This window comes from Acanthaster planci, linkage group LG13 (assembly GCF_054643075.1).
Source record: "Acanthaster planci isolate LZ-2023a linkage group LG13, COTS_SCS, whole genome shotgun sequence".
Classification (NCBI taxonomy): domain Eukaryota; kingdom Metazoa; phylum Echinodermata; class Asteroidea; order Valvatida; family Acanthasteridae; genus Acanthaster; species Acanthaster planci.
In genome coordinates, this window is record NC_141789.1 from 5,566,906 (window position 1) to 5,578,938 (window position 12,033).

At 40.7% G+C, this 12,033-nt stretch overlaps 1 protein-coding gene across 6 annotated transcripts in view; it reads left to right on the forward strand.

Annotated features, from left to right (window-relative positions):
• LOC110982457 (cGMP-specific 3',5'-cyclic phosphodiesterase-like) overlaps positions 1-12,033 on the forward strand; it is a 154,072-nt gene that overhangs the window by 117,743 nt on the left and 24,296 nt on the right. The gene's annotated exons all lie outside the window — the stretch shown is intronic.

Below are 12,033 nucleotides of genomic sequence, written 5' to 3' on the forward strand. Positions count from 1 at the left end.
CTCTTCTGTTGGCTTTTTTGACAAGTGTCACTGTGCCTCAAGCACCCCTAAACACCCAGTGGTCTTGAGGTTTGTTCTAGCTTGACGCTTGACTGGCACACAGACTGGAACCAAGTGGCTGGGGACTCTGACTTGATATCACCTGACATAGACAGCCAAGGGATTACTGAGTACGTGTAAACCCGTCCTGCAAGAAACTACATGCACTTCCTCAAAGTTTCATTAACACTCGGGACAGTTTCTCTTCCTGTTGGTCAAACACCTCACGTTACTGTGTATAAACATTTGATAATGCCCACTGTAATTTGAAAATATGCCCACTGTGTAAAAAATGGGCCCAGAAACCTGGATACAAGAATATTCACTTACGCATAATTCTAACACGTCATATTTCTGCTTGCAGCAGAATTTTCTATCAAACAAACTCATTGTTTCCCCGAAAATGGGTGGGTTTTAATGTTCATAAATATATGAAGTAAAGCTTTAAAATGACTTTTACATGAACTTTATGTGAGTAAATTTTAGATCTTACGGCCTTACATGCAAACTGTGTTGTAGCCTTGTCCAAGGCAATCTCAGTGCTTTTTGTTGAGGGGAAATTATTGGGTCTGACGCCGGGGACCCACAGCAAATGATTCACAGGGTACTGTCACGGCACACCAACCCGTCTACGGATTAGTACTATGGCAAATCCACAGAGCAAGCTATGCAAGACAGACACAATGAACATCTGTTTTACTGTACAGTGTTCATGTACACGTACATGTACGTGTACATACATGTCTGCAATGCATTCGCATACATATGCACGTGCATGTGTGCGTACATGTATGTGTATGTGTCATGCATGGCCTGTTCAACCGAAAGACCGCCTTGTTGGGTCTGTTATTTCTGGGTTTAATTTCTTAATTTTTTTCGTCCAGTTTTGGACAAGTTTGGGGGCCTTGGGATATTATTCAGGTATGCTGGGTATGAATATTAACAACTTACCTTAAAGCCAATCACATAAAGCAAGCTTTCCAAGAATATGAATGGTTCAGTTTTATGGACCAATTACTACCTCTTGATTAACATGCGACAACAAGTAGATCATAAGACTGCATGTGTCGAATCACAAAACGGTTGCGAGGGTGAATGACTGTAACTTTTCTGACATTTATTGTCTTAACCAGTATTTCATTCAGATTTTGACCACATCATGACAACATTTAGATGAAGATTTTTTGGGGAGCCCCCAGTGCAATGGTAGAAACTGAGAAATTAAAGGTTTTCACCCATGATAATAGTCCACCATTGCAGCATTCCTTTGCGAATGGTACAACTTTTTATTAAACATGGCCAGTGCCACTGACCAATGGAATGCGGTTTTTGCCATGGGTTGCATCACATTACTGTAATTAGTTTTGCTGGCTTGGGACAAAACCATCAAGGTGTTGGGTTACACTCTGGTCTCGGGTATGGACACATTAGTGGGCGTAGCGTGCATTTGCGCAACGAAAGCGGTAAAGGGGCACGCACATGTATGTGTGGGCTAGACTGTCGTGAACAGGTGCACGCACTGTACATGCAGTAGGCCAGACTCACCCAGTGCCTACATGTACAAGTAGGTCAAGGCTAACTGTTTTGAAGAATTCATGCACTTAGGCCTTAAGGCCTACAAAGTGGCCATCCAGGTTCCACTCACACATACCATGGCGCACACGTCCCTTGTTACGATCACACATGCAGGCACAGACACATTTAAGTCATTATTCCAGAGGGCGTACTTTTGGAGAAAGCAATACAAGTAGGCGGATATGATTAAAAGGAAATGTTTATCCATTGTGATTTATTTTCTTGTGTTTATTCATGGAATGTTGCATTTGATATAAATGCTACAGAAAAGAAACAAAATCTTTCAAGTTTAATTTTTGCCCGCTTCAGATATCGAACAGCAAATATGCCATTTTACGTTTTGATGAAAGGCCCCGATCATGGATAGCAATTATGAAGCAAGATTGCTGAACGAAACTGTTTGTATTTTTGTCTCTTTCTGCAACTTTGGGACCTTTTTTTTGTACAAAAAGGTGTTTACGAATGGGAATAAGAGTGTGGTAGATTGTGTATAAACTTGTGATTTATAACTGGCGAGGGGTCTGCATGCTAATAATGGCCCAAGCCGCATTTATAAACAACCAGTTTATAGACGCTCTGCCACACATTTATTCCCTTATAAAAAATTGGATGATTCATTCTTTCAATCATGATTGCCCAGGCAGGATCCTGGCTGGTAATCATCCTTATGCTCATTGTACTCAATCCCCATCCTTCAGCATTTGGATCAGAGTCCAGTGCCTTGTGCAGCTGATGATTTATGGAACTCAAGTTCAGTTCCAGAGGGGGTTCCAACAGAGATGCAATGCATATTTGACGAATGATAATGACATAAATTCTCTTCACTTTGGATGAGAGACATTCACACTTGTCCTGCCTGGTAATTACCTGTCATCACTCATGAATCTGTCTACTCCCAGTAGGGGTTGGTCTGCCAAGCCAGGGAAAACCCAGTGCTGGAGCTGTAATCAGTGGTGTGATGTTTGCAAGAGTCTGTTTGCAAGTTAATGCAGGGATCTAGGATCTTGATATGCATATTTGGATTCACAAGTTTCTTTGTGGCATAATATAAATTGCCTTCCTTTATATTATATCTCCAGTACCCACTCTTGCAGCATGTTCCCACTTCAATTGGGGAAAGGTGCATCTTGATCCGGCATTTTGGTGTGGTCGTTATCTTACCGCAACAAAACCGCAAGTCGCGTTCTCACTTACGATTGATCAACCTTTTCAGACAGAAATGTCGAGCCCAAGAGGTCACTTAGTTCGGTATTATGCATGTGCTAGCTTGCTGAGTGCGCGCTCTGTGGCAGTGTTGCGTACTGGGGCGGCAAGCTTGTGAATCTGTGGTGTTTTGGGTGTGGAGTTCTGACGTGACAACCTTGAATCGGACCGAATGTTCAGCCTAGTACGTTTTCTCAGGGCTTCATTTTAAAGGAGCGCGATTGCGCTCCTTAATGTTTTCCAAGGAGAGCCAAAAAAGCGCTCCTTAAAAATTTAAGGGGTGCATGGTTTTTTCAAACCAGCGAATGTTGATTTATGACAAGCCCCTTGAATCTCGTTGGATCAACAGGAGCAAATGAGTCCAAAGATTAAATGTATTCAAACGCAAGGGCTGGTGATCAAAGTCTTTGAGTTGTGCGCGCGTGCTTGATGAATCCCGCATCGCAACACACAAACGTGGTCGTCCATGTGGGCGGGCCAAGTGCATGTTGGCGAGCCTATGGAATTCCATGGATGCACGTGTTCGTGTGGTTCGAGAAAGAAAGTATGCCACAGGAAAGAAAAAAGTCTCTGGCAGGTAATGTGCCCGGTGTTCTATATGAAAATGCACTGGTCGAAGTAGTATTGTGAGCCCAGGAAGGGGTGATGAATACAAACTGCAGTGGACGTGCAATACATTTTAAAATATCAAAAAGAAAGGATGCACATGCGCAGTAAATTCAGAGCCCCTGTAGCGGCGAAATGGATTGTCGGGCGAGGGAGGAGACTAGTCAAGTTATGCATCCATGCCCACCAAACCAACGTACGATGAAAGACTACATGATGGACCCACATGCACGCCTGCGAACATGCAGTAGATGCCATGGATTGAGCGAGTTTGCGCACAGGAACTGTGGAAATGTTTACCGATTCATAACCACTGCGTTGACTGACTTTTGGCATAAGGAACATTTGGACGAAATTTCAGCAAGCTCCGTCAGGTAAAAAAAGTGGGGAAAATGCGATCTGCGAATTTTCACTATATATGAAGTAAGAAGAGAGATGTTTTAACTGATTAAAGTTAACTCATTGAACTCAGTAAAAGAAGTTCAATTGTGTTAATTTTATTGAGTATGTTTACATCAACTTGGTTTTTGTTAGCGAGAGCAAATCGCTCCCCTTAATTCACTTTGTTGATTTAAGGAGAGCAATTTTCATGCTCTCCTTAAATCAACAAAGTGAATTAAGGAGAGCGATTTTTAGGTCTCCTCGTATTTATTAAAATGAAGCCCTGTTGTCTCTTCAAACTTTGCTTCCGTTTTTGATACTCTGTCACACGCTGCGGGCTATACGCTAACACGGAATTAGTTTTTGATGGAGAGCAAGTGAAATTGCACTACTGGAAAAGGTTAAGAAATGGATGAATGCGCAACGAAAATTGTGAAAGGGCTAAGTACACATTGCGGCATGCATGCGTCGCGCATGAGTGGTGACACATTTTGCTAGCCCGTAATTCAGCAGTTGTTTATTGCGCATGGTGTGGACGTTAAAAATTTCACATGAGCTACATGCTAAAAAACATTTTTTTGTTCATCAGACTGCAAAAGTTTGACACCACTCGTGCACGGACGGATGTTGACAGGTCAAATTGCTGGATCAGATCCACCTTTTGCATTCCCATCTGATCGTGACCCGCCAGTTGCAGGATCTGATCCACCAATTGGGGGATCTGTCTCCTACTCCAGAGGAGGATCAAGAAAGGTGGATCTGATCCTGATCCACCTTATAACGGTTAGCGTTCCCACTACACACAATTGCCGGATCTGACCCCCCAATCGGGGGATCTGATCCGGCGATTTGACAAAAGGTGGATCAAATCCCCCAATTGGTGGATCAAGTGGGAACGGGCTGTTGTTCCCTTTTCTACATGGCTTTTATGACACTGTCAACTCAAGCTGAGTTTATCAGGAGATGCCTCCACTTCATGGACGTAAATCCCGGGGGAGGGGGAGGGGAGATTTATATACCTCCACCTTTTTAAAGTGGGGGATAGGTTATTAAATCCTCCCACTTTTTGGTGGTGAACACAAAGGCAAAGTAGATTGTGAAGAATTTTTCAGACTCCCAAGTCAAATGCATTCAGTGTCACTCAGGAAAACAATGTTTAAAAGCCATAAATATGCCATTTTTAATACATATTACAGATGAACATTGAAATCATGAACATTGACCTCTAGTCAATATAGAGTCATATTGTGTCCTCCTTCCCCCCGTCCATTTTCCAGCACAAATTTATGCCACTGCTCCACTTCACCATTTACTTTGTGCTTTTCCAATAATCAGCAGTCTAATGACTCTCAGTCACGTGCACTTGGTGATTTTATTGTTGATGCACTGTAGTGTGGCATGGCCCCTATTGTGGTGCCCCCTTTTTTTTTACCTCAAATTCACAATAAGTGTAATTTTTTAAAAAACATTCAATATTCGGATCCATAAATCTTGATTTTACTTACCCACTACAAAGTCCGGATATTTTCAGGGGGCCTGATTTTTCTGAATTTTTTTTTCCCAAAGTGCGAGGCGAATTCTTTTAAATGCGCCCAGAATACAAAAAAAATAATAATTTTCTAACAAAACTAGGTATATGAGTGAAGGTTACAATGATTTACTAGAAATCATCAACTTTAAAGAACTTCTAAACGTTTAAGTGGGACCTTCCGAGATTTCTTCAAGTGTACCACAGTAGTCTTTTTTGAGTTTCAGACGATATTTCTGGAGACTGAAATTGTCCACATAAATTCAACAGCATTTATTATGAAGGTAGTAGTACTGGCATTTAACCGAATGAATTTGAAGTTCTCAGCATGTAAGTTTGGTACCACTGTGTGAGGAAAATCAAACGAATGTGTAAGTGCACCACATCAGGGGACTCTTCCATATACTACTTATTGTACAGTCTGCAGGGACCATGTCACAATGGCATGCTGTCAAATTCTGTGCTTAAACAGCATATTGCAGTCTGTGGGCTGGAGAGTTTGTAAAGAAACAGAAGGGTGGAAGACATGAACAGGACTGCCAGCTTTCATTTCATAGGAATTGGTAGAAAACAGAGACAGATACTGATAGCTCTATCTTGCAGTAGAGTGCATAGGCAATGCTAATAGCCATCAGTTTTCCAAATGGTGATGGGCTTACAACTGTTTTAGGGGTCTTTTTGCGTAGAAATTTCTCTGAAAGTCATTGATTAACCTACTAAAATGTGAAAAGAAAGTGAAAGATGTGGGAACTAGCTTGATTTTGATGCGCATGTTCAATGCCCTAAAAACTTATATTTTTCCTGAATGATTGAACTGGGGTTACAGTTTAAGTCACGGTTGTCAATGGCAGCTTCTTAACTGGTCTGCAACCTGTAGCACTTGTCTGACTTGTTTCATTAGGATTGTTAGATCAAGGACCCAGACTGTATTCAGATCCAAGTATATGTTGAAAACTCAGACACATTTTGATTTGTCCTCCCTCCCACTAATCTGTGGTGAAGGAGTCTGTGTTGCTGGAGAAAAAACTCAATTTTTTAAAGTAATATTGTCAACTGTCAAAGCTGCTGATTTCAACCCTCCCTTCTCAACTTTAAAACTTAAAAATGTGAAACAAAATAATTCATACAGTTTTACAGTTTGTTTCATTCTGATAAACATGCACTTCTTGTTTGACGTACACATGTACACTCTAATGTTTTGGGCTATATTAAAGTCTGCCTTACAGAATTCAAAGATTCAACGTTGTAGACAAACTTTGACAGGTTAGAATAAGTGCCCTTAAGCATGGCTATTTCCAGTATGGCGGAATAATGGGCATGTATGAAGAATTGAGTGAGATAGAGTGCATTTCATCAATGATGGGAAATACATTCTGGACCTGTCTGTTACTTTTCTGCACTGAAAAGAAACTTGATTCATAGGAAATAAATTGTGGCACGGTTCTGATAAGGACAGGAACTCACTCTTACTCTGATTTTTTCCTTCTAGGTTTTTACCCTGTCAGCTGACCCTGAATACCAATATTAAAATGGGCTCTCTATTATGATGAAGGGGACCAGGCAAAGTAGGGTGTCATTGTACTCCCGACATCTCACTGCATTGGGCTAGGCTATAGACGATATTTTACCTGCTCAGGATAACCATGAGGTTGCTAATGCCTCCACCAATCATGCACATTTATCATTTCCCTGAAGAGCAGCCTTTGGCATGTCAAGCAAAATGGCTCATTTGCATTTAGAATAGGTTTTTTTTTTTTCAGCCAGTTGGTTGTGATGACTCGTTGGACTGATTGCTGTTTTAATTCATCACAGAAATTTGTTAGCTTAGAAGATTGTGTTTGCCTTTGTGGGATGAGTTCTCCCTAGTTTATTAAGTCAAGTGTGAATTTGTGATCAGCAAAGGGGATATCGTTGTTTTGTTATTGAGAGGATGCACTTTTTGCTTTGCTATATATATCAATTTAAGATGTTGTGATCTCGGAACGTATGAATGATGTGTCAAGCTTGTTTGCATTATAAACTGTACTACGGGATTTTTAAATGTGTATGAGAGAAATATGGAAGCATGGGCATAGCACAGTTGTTTCACTTTTGAGCCATACTCATGAGGCTTTCATACTCGGCATGTAGTACATACTTCTGATAATGTTTGTCTGGTATCTTCCTTAATATTGTTGGCCTGATTCTTTTTGAGAAATTGTTGGGGAAAAACTTTGTAGTCAAATCCAAAATAACCCAACGTAGCAAAATGAATCGGTAGCTGCCAGAGCAATTTTTTGAGTTGCTTGCATGAATTAAATCAGTTGGATCCCGCAATATTTTTCAATGTCATAATGCCCATAGTCATCAGGATGTCAAACCGAGTGATACCTTGATAGAAAGAGCACGGTTTACTCATTCTAATGCAACCAAAACAAGAGTGCCAAAAATGGCCTCAAGGCTCATTTTGTTTGATCCAGTCACATATCTTCGTTGAGAGCTGTCCATATGTGCAGAGATCCATCATTTGATTTAATAAAGGCATCAACTCCGCGTGTTGACTTCTCCAAGATAATAACGTTTTGACACACTCACTGCTCACACAAGGAGACACTCATCTTAAAGGCTGCTTCCTCTTTGACTTTTCTTTTTCACCTATGGAAATATTTGTAGGGCGCATGGCTAAGCAAGGTACATCAAATTTCAACGCAGAAATTGCCTGTTGAAATTGAACTTTGATGCACCTGTATGATTCCAGCAAGGGCTAGAAATATCTGTTTGCTTTTTAGTTTGACCAAATGCAGCAGGCACGTTTTAAAAAGTTGCAACATTTTAAAAGACTGAATGGACATAACAGCTTTTTACCCGTGAGCAGCACAGATGTCGAACATGTTGCTTTGCTTAAGTTTGATGGTTGCAAGACTCCAAACTTGCAGTGGCCACAGTACCTTTATCATGTAGCCCAATGTATCTCTTTAATAGTGCACAGAATGTGGCATTGGTTACTGCACATTGTTGGACTTAGGCCGATTTAAGAAAGAGCTTAGTCTTGAACCCTTTACTTAGCAACAGCGGGTTCAAGTCAGAGAACATTTTGTTCAAGCATCAGGGTTGTTTTCCCCCTGTGGATAAGAATGAGTTTTGTAGCCAACTGTGCATGAATAAGACAGGTCAGATGTTCCTCTGAGTAAATTTGTTTCACCAAAATGACATATTTGGAGTACCTTTTGTTACTTTCAGCACTAATTTAGTTGTTTTAATCGAAAAAACTAAACTGTTGATCTGTTTTACGATGCCAAGAGATATCTTAGGAATTTTACCTCCTATTATAAATCAACAGATTTCAGGTTATTGTGTCCATAACTCCAAATGTAATCAAAGGATTTATTTCTCAGTGCTGGAGTACTTCAGAAAATTGGAAAATTCCAGACTCTCATTTTTAACATGACTGTAAATGTCGTTTTTCCCAGTGGGATTGCCAGGAATGGGACTTCAGAGTAGGAGATCATTTGGTCCACATGCCTTCATTCCGACATTTCTTAACCTCACCTTTAAACTTGGTTCCTGTTCAAAATTTTGAAGCAAGCAATTTTTTCCCTCCCTAAGCCAGTGTGCCATAGTGGCTCCCATTCCTGCGACCCTCAATCTCTGCAAGTGAAGACATGGGGTGCAGCTGTTTTGCCAGTGTGCAATCTGGTTTGCTGTATTGATTGTATTCTGTCTTGCACCTTGTCTAGTGTGCTGATTCAATAAGTTGAATTCCTCTTGCTCAGAGACAGCATTCGTTCCAGTGCACTTTGTTCAAATTTTAATCGACCACCATTCAGCATATTGACACAAAACAGTCTTTATTTTATCTTTTGGCCGACGTCACTGGTTGTTTCAATCTGAAGTGTTTATCAGATGCAACCATTTTCCCTAAGAATCAGCTGTACCTTTTTTAAAATCAGGGTTCACAATTCTCAATAAAGCAATTTAACTCAACATCGTGCCATCTGATAGGCCTTACCAATGCTTTTACACGTATGCCAGCAAAATCCCTGTGCACTTTGTAAGACCTTTCTTTGTTATCTGCTATACTTGTGAACCAGCTATGAAAGTTGATACCTAATCATGCAAAGTCTCATGTCAGTCATTCTTTTTAATTGATCATCCAAAAATATGTTAACTATTTATTACTTTCAAGTAAGCATTTGATAAAGCAATGCAAACTCATGATCATGTTTGCCTACACATATGTAGTAAAACAAAGCTGACAGCCAGAGGCCCTGTATGAGATGTGTGTGAAATGAAAGCTTTCATCAACATTGCATTGTGTTGGCAAAGTCAGGCTTCAACCACTGAAAAAATAAACGTGCGTAGTCACGAGACCATTAGTTTCCATGACAACAGCACGCTTGGGCCCTATTTGTAGCTGGAGCTCGCTCCCTTTTAGAAAAATGGCCTGTATTGAGACAGAGGAAATTAACACTTCCCTTTGGAAGTTGTCAGTCCATCTGTCCAAACACAGGCCAGCGCAGAGTCACCCGTTAAGGGCATTCTATGCATTGTGCAATACAAATTCTCAGCCACTTTCAGTGTTGAGTCCAGTGGCTGTGCAATCCGTCGCCTACTCATTCGTGTTAGGTGTTTAATTACCGTACACACCAAGATGTCATCGGGGGTGTTAAAATGAAATTAAGTCATGATAGATCTACTCCTGACACGCGCTTCCCTTCAGGGATGAAATGGCGATGAGAGAAAATGTCAAAAGTTCACACCTGCCTTGGCTGCAGATCCCAGACGTGAAATGTTACTTAAGCTTGTTCTCTCTAAGTGAGACCCAAGTCACCAAATGAAAAGGAAAAAAAGTCACATTTTTGGACAAAACAGACAATGAGCATAGCAGTGGAATTGTTTCACAGGTGGTGTTAGTTGGCTCTTGGTATTTTTGATGCCAAGGCATTTGGCATTCAGGTTCAGCTAAGAGTCAGTCCTATAGACTTTGGTGCAGATCTTAGTATGCAAATTTGATTGGCCAGTTTCTGTTGAGCTGTTACTTAAAGTATATTCCTCTCAATGGGTCATGAAAAAGTGTTTGCATTAACTTCAATTTAATGAACTACAAGTGAAAATATCTTGTTTTGTTACAGTGATAACTGAAAATACTCTAAGTACTACAGAGTCACTGTTTACTTCTTTAACTGGTTTCTAGGGAAGTGATTTTCTTTTGTTGATAACAATACATACATGGCCACCTTTATATGTACCCAAGTCTCTGTTAGCTATCACTTGTCTTGCAAAACTGCTCTGGATGAATACTACCTAGAACTTTACACAAAGTTATGCTTATGTAGAGTACCAAAGGCAATATGTTACATGCACAATTCTGTAAAATGGTTCACACTGCAGTACTCTATGGAACTGCTTAAGTGAGTGAGATGGAAGAAGTAAACAGCCGTGTATGATATCATCTTACAATATCGATGTTTAGGTTTCACATAGGCACGTGCTTTGTGTTTTGAGCAGAATACTATTTTGACTATAATACCTTTCTCACGGTGATACAGTAAACTTGTTAATTGGTTGCAAAATAAGGAGATCGTGCATAAGATTACTGGAGCAAGGGAAGATTAGCCGGTGGAATGTTGCTTCAGAGTGCCACTTGAAAATGCTGTGGATCTCTCCAAGCTTGCCATGTTACACGGCTTCACATGCATTCCAGTGTGTTACTCTGATGAACTCCTCATCACATCCCATCATGCCACCAAACAATTTGGCAAATCTTAAGCCGCATTTGTTGTGTTTACTAAGATGTATATTTTGCTTGGGAGGTTCTCTTGTGGGAAGATTGATGAGGACTGCTCTGTGTTTAAATTGCCCCATAGCGGTGTTGGACCTGCCCCCTGGATGTCAGTCCCTCCAGTGCTGGCCCCCACTAAGTTCGACTCTCTTTGTGCCGCTCTCCATTCTGGCAGACAATTTCAGTCAGGGAAAGTACCGTAGAGTCTGATGAAATTAAAGAGGCTGTCTTGTCAAAAAAAATGGATGGGAATTCAGTTCCACACAGGCTTCCACCTTAAGCTTCAGAGGGCAAGGCCACTTGGCCTCAAAAGCTTTCCAAAAAATGGGGGGGCACGAAGGCCAACTGAAAGCCAAATTATACTTAACAGTTGTACAAATAAAGTAAACATCAATACATATCAAGAATATATACTGTTATTTACCATTTGGTGTTGTACTGTTGAATCTATTATTTTTCATAGGCGGAAAAACGTTGCCACAAAAAAGTGATATAAACTGCCTCTATCAGTGCAAAAATATCTGCAGTTGTCTATTCCTAAGAATTATTGACAATTCACACCACTGTGCTCATTGCTAGTCAGGTAATCATAACGGGAAACCTGGCAAACATTGTCCATGTATTGCGCGGTAAGCATGCGTGATGCATCCAGAGGTGCAGGCAATAAACCTTGTGCTGCGGCAAGAAATTTTGGAAACACTCTCACTTCAAGTGCGAGCAGGACAACCTTGAATTAAATTCATTTTTACAGAAAATACATACATAGACAGAAGATCAAGTTCTGTCAATAAACTTGCAGAAATCTTCTTGTTTTTATGGGATGCAGTGCCAGAGCTTAGTGCATTTAGGGTGTAGTGTAATGATGCTGTTTTGGCTAGGATACATGTACATTGACTGGTTGCCACATTTCCACCCAGTCTTCTTTGGCATGGCGCGGCGG